Source organism: Lathyrus oleraceus, chromosome 2 (assembly GCF_024323335.1).
Source record: "Lathyrus oleraceus cultivar Zhongwan6 chromosome 2, CAAS_Psat_ZW6_1.0, whole genome shotgun sequence".
NCBI classification, from domain to species: domain Eukaryota; kingdom Viridiplantae; phylum Streptophyta; class Magnoliopsida; order Fabales; family Fabaceae; genus Lathyrus; species Lathyrus oleraceus.
In genome coordinates, this window is record NC_066580.1 from 182,077,518 (window position 1) to 182,083,116 (window position 5,599).

Genomic DNA, 5,599 nt, shown 5'->3' on the forward strand with positions numbered 1-5,599 from the left:
CGTGGAAAAAATTTACGTTCGAACAGAGTCGCCACCGAACTTTATTTATCCTAATGAAGGGATAGGAAAATATCGATAAAACCTTTAGGAAATAGAATAATGGTCATCGCAACCATATTCAGGTTCAGGAGTGGATTACGTAAGGGGAAGATATTAGCACCCCTTACGTCCGTTGTACTCAACGGGAGCCTTTTAGTTCTAATGTGTGTTTCGAGTGTTAATTCATGTTTGTTTGTTTGGGTTATAAAATATTGAAAATAGAAATGGATGGGAACCTCAGAAAGGGAGAGGGGAGGTTTTTTATTAGTGTGCTCGCGAAGATACAACAATCTCCTGCCTATGTATCCTTATGGTATAATAAGGAAATCAGAGTATTCGTAGTTCGGGGAACTACGGTTGGTTGGTGTTTTTTAATGAATAACTGTTTAGATCGCGTCCTAAAGGCTAAACGCTGGCTTGTCTACTCTCGGCGGAGGCTTAAGCACTAGTTTGTTGTGCGCATTAGAAAGGGTTAACAAGTGTTCTTTCTAAAAATAGTTTTGGTCACACGGGGGTGATAAGTTGGATTAATATGTTGGGTGTTTTTGATTGGTTAAGATGTTTTGATCGCACGGGGGCGAGGAAAAGATAGATTTGATGTGTTAAGATATTTTTGTTGGATGACGATTACTCGGATGGTCGAGTAAGACAACTTGTATCCTAACAGTCGGAAAAGGGAATAGAAGACTCTAGACCGCTTTCTTTTTCATCCTTAATTGTAAAAGGATTTAATAATGATTAAGGTGTTTTGAATGGATGACGAATACTCGGATAATCGAGTAAGACAACTCGTATCCTAATAATCGGGAAGAGGAATAGAAGACTCTAGACCGCTTTCTGTTTCATCTGAATATTTATGAAAATAAGGTTGTATATGGTTGACGTATTTTAGAATAAACGACAAGTACTTGAATGGCTGAGTAAGACAACTCATATCCAAGCATTTGAGAAGAGGAATTGAAGACTCAAGACCATCTCCCTTTTCGTATAGTTCGTTATGAAAATGATTTGATTAGGTTGTAAGTTTGTAAAAATGACAATTGTTCGACTGACCGAGTGAGAGAAATCCTATTCAAACAATTGAGGAGAGAAATTGAAAACTCAAAGTCATCTCCTTTTTCATTTAGCTTATTATGAAAATAATTTGATTTAATCGATTTGGAAGTTTGTAGAGGAACGACAATAATTTGACTAACCAAGTAAGAGAACTTGTATTCAAATAGTCGAGGAGAAAAAATTGAAGACTCAATGTTATCTCCCTTTTGGTTTCTTGTTATAAAAGGATTTGATTTGTTTGTACTTAAATGATTTAGAAATGACAACCATTTGACTAACCGAGTAAGAAAACTCGTATTCAAATAATCGAGGAGAGGAGTTGAAAACTCAAAACCATCCCCTTTTCATTTTCAAATGAAGTGTTGTTTAGATGTGATTAAGTATTTTAATTTAACTTTCGATGTCGGATCGAGGTTTTAAAATTTGCATTCTTGTGAATGAACTGAATTTATTTAACGAATAATCCAATTAGTCGATTAATTAAAACCGAGTAGGTCTCATTGTAAGAAAGCCCAAGAGTAGGCCATGTGAGGTTGATGGCGATGCTTTTACAAGCGATCGACTTACAAAGGCATTTAAAATGGGCTCGACTTTGAATCAAGGATTGTGCGATTTTGATGGTTTGGAAATGGAATGGAATTGAGTTTGTATTATGAAATGATAATGAAAAATGATGGTGAAATAAGTCGGTCAATTTTAAACAAAATTAATTAATTAAAATTCAGTTAAGTCGTCTAATTAAGGTAATTAAAAGTAATCATCCAAATTATTTGATTAAAAATTAACATAACCAAATAATTAAGTTAATTAAAATTAATTAACAAAATTATCTATTTTAATTAGAACTTTAATTAATTAATTTAATAGGTGACAATATTGAATTCCAAATAATCGAATTTGAATTGGGAATCATGTACTCATAAACCGATATGTACATAGCGACAATGGAATTAGAGTGTCACATGTAAGGATCGAAATGCGGTGAAATATCATATCGATGTATCGAAACTTTGGCGGTATTACAACATGGAATTGTCGAATCCGTAAATAAAAAGATTTTGATTAAAAATAGAATATAATATAATTCTACAACACAAATTTATTTACAAATAGGAGGTGTAAAAAAGAATAGTTAATGAGTCTATCATACATGAAAGTCTAATACTTAAACTAGATTCATCTTTATAATACCATAATTAGATTCATTTTTATAATAATGAAAACCTATAAAAAACAAGTATATAGTAAAATATGAAAATATTTAAGAAAAATAGTTTTGACTTTTCAACACTAACCATAACAAATGATGACGGGACATGTGGCAATGGCTTAAGAGAAAGAAAAAAAATTAAGATATGAAACATATTTCCTTCTTCGTTTACCCTCCCTATATATAGATTAATAACAACATCTTAAATGCTTTTAATTTAAGTATCCATAATACCTCACTTGATGCAGAAGCTTATGTACTGAACAAACAATATCAGTCCAACATAATTCCAAAAGCTCATAACTAAACACAATGAACGTCCAACATATGATTCCAAAAGCTCATGACTAAACACAATGAAAGTGGAAAGATTTAAGAGTAGCAATTGAAAATGATTATTTACAAACCTTATTTTAAAATATTCCAAATACCCAAAACAGTAACATATCATTCTTAGATTTTCAAAAAAAAATTGGAACAGAAGCAAACATTAATGGGACAACAAACGGTTAATCACCACCGTGCCGTGAGTGAAATTGATTCCTACATAACAATGATTCCAGAATATCATCAAAGTAAAAAAACAATATTAGACATCCAACATAATGAAAAAGATCTGAAACGGCAAGATTAGAAGATTACCAACATCATTGAATCGTTACCGTTGCCGTATAGTCGACAATGTTACCGAGTTGTATAAGGAGTTGTTGTTACGTTGGTTGCTGCTGTATCGACATTGCGAAGCCTTGGTACGAATTGAAATGGAAAGCCGGGAGCAATGATTTGTGACGGTTTGTTGATGTTTTCTGCTGCCTTCTTTTTGACTCGAACATGGCGGCGTGCAGAAGAGCGACGGAAGCACCACTGCAGATGCTAGCAAAGAAACCTTGATATGTGGGAACCCGTTTGTGAGATTGGTGGATGGCGATGGTAGAAGGAGGACGCTTCTGGTGGTGTTCTGGCGGTTAGTGGCAGTGGTATTCGTGGCCGGAAGTGGTTGTTGTTCGACAGTGTGGAAGAAGATTAGGGGTGAGAAGACAGATTAGGTGGTTGTCGAAGTTGTTTGGTTATGAGTGGTGGTGCAGTTGCGAATGGAAATGAGCGGATTCACTGTGGTGCGGTGAAGGACGAACGACGTGCGTGGTTCTGTTTATTGTTGTGGCTGTTCACGGTGGATGGTTGAGCGGCGACATCACAAAGGTCATGTGTGGTTTAAAGGAGGATGATGGTTGTGCGTTGGGGTTGGAAGTGAGGAAGAAGAATGTGTGGTCCGTGAGAGAGATCTCAAGAGAAGCTTTTATTACTTTTTTTTTCTTTTTTTTAATATTATTTTTTTGTTACCGTTGGAAGAAGAGAGTTTTCTTTTATTTTTTTTTTTTTTAATTATTATTCAATTTATTTCTAAATTCTGATTGGGTAATAAAATGTACATGGATTGTGAACTTAGACCCTTGATTAATTTGAATCAACGATTCAGATTGAATCAAAGAAGTACACCAAGAAACACACATTATTTAAATAAATCAAAATGTATATAATGCATTTTTTAGATGACTTAATCGATTTAAAACAATTTTAATCAATTGAATCAAATAAAATTCATAACTTTTTAAATAATCATGATAAAATTAAAATAATAACATAGAAAATTTTATTTATTCAATCTGACTATTTTGACGAAAGAACAAAATTAAAATGACTAAAAATGAATAAAATTCGGGCAAAAATTTGCTCGAAAAATTAAATCGGATGCATGAGAATGATCAGTGCAAAATATACTTATTGGAAAAATACAGCGTTTCTTCAAATTCTGAAATAATTTTTCATCGGTTAAAAGGCTCAGGCGGGTCAAAGTGCAACTGAAACAACTGCTGAAAAATACAACGAGCACACCAGGTTAAACTACATGAACTGTAGATTAATAATACTGGTGTCTGTAATTTTAGTTCTGAAACTTTTTATCCGCTGATTTTACATGTTCTTGAGAAATGATTTAACCAATTTGTCTGTATTTTCAATAAATTTATTCTGAATGATATTTTAGGTTTTATTCATGATGAAATGCATGTCATGCTGTGCGTATGATGCAAATTAAAAATGAAATCAGATTTACGAAAATTTAAATATGCCCAGACAAAATTGGGGTATGACACACTCCTTTGTTCATCAAGTCTTGAATATTATCACACACCACCTGACATCCCCTTGGATATATGGCACACTCTTCACAGCTGTCATGACTAACATCGATCAGGCCAACTTCCACCAATCAGGCGTGGAATGCTACCAAAGGAGTCTTAACATCATCAACCATAACACCATCAGAGGCACCTTCAATTGCGTTCACTGTAGGGTCTCCATGGGGAGGAAGAGGATTATTCTTCACATTTGGTCCCATATCTCTAAAAGATATAATCTTGTTATCAATTAGCTCACGAACCCTATGCTTCAAAGCATAACAACCCTCTAGGTCATGCCCAGGGCACCCTCATGAAAAGGACAATGTGCATTAGGGTTGTACCATGGAGGCAAACGATCATATGGAGGTCCCATAGGTCTAGGAACCACCAAACCTTTTTGCAACAAAGAGAGATAAAGCTCAGTATATGACATTGGAATTGGATTAAAGGTTGCCCTATCCCCTTGCCTCCAGTTTTGCTTCTGAGCATTTTGACTTGGAGCCTGAGCTCTCGGTTGTTGATAGGCAAGAGCTGCTGGTGCTTATTGATAAACCGGGGGAGCAGGAGCACGTTGTTGAGCTGGAGCTGGTCGATAAACTGGAGGTGGTTGGTAAGCCTGAGAAGGTTGTTGATTAAAGGCGGGCGTCACAGCAGCTACATACGGTTGTGGGCGTACTAATTGGGATATATAGGCTGCTGATATGGAAAAGGTTGTTGAACATACTATTGTTGTGAATATTGTTGTTGTCTTCTTCTTGGAGGGGCTCTTCCTTGGCCAATAGACACAACATTGGTTTCACCTTCCTTCTTTTTGGGAAACCCTCTAGAGAACTTCTTCGGATTAGCACTTGAAGTTCTGGCCACAACTACAAGTTTACCATTTCTTAAGCCATACTCAGCACGAGCTCCTATAGCAACAAGCTCGAAGAATCCCAAGGAAGCACTTCCAACCATCTTCTCGTAGAATTGGGGTTGGACATTGTCAATGAATAGTTCAGCAAGTTCCTTTTCGGCAAGAGGTGGTTTAACTTGAGAAGCCAGTTCCCTCCATCTCTGAGCATATTCCTTGAAGGATTCTTTGTCATGCTTGAACATGCTTGAACATGCTTTGCAG

The 5,599-nt window shown here is 35.6% G+C and overlaps 1 long non-coding RNA gene across 1 annotated transcript; it reads right to left on the reverse strand.

Annotated features, from left to right (window-relative positions):
- Nucleotides 1-2,609: 2,609 nt before the first annotated feature.
- On the reverse strand, nt 2,610-3,613 carry LOC127118776 (uncharacterized). Its single transcript, XR_007802339.1, has 2 exons — nt 2,948-3,613; nt 2,610-2,848 (listed from the first exon to the last, which is right to left on the reverse strand). It is a non-coding gene; the product is annotated as an uncharacterized LOC127118776 (long non-coding RNA).
- Between the last annotated feature and the right edge of the window lie 1,986 nt (nt 3,614-5,599).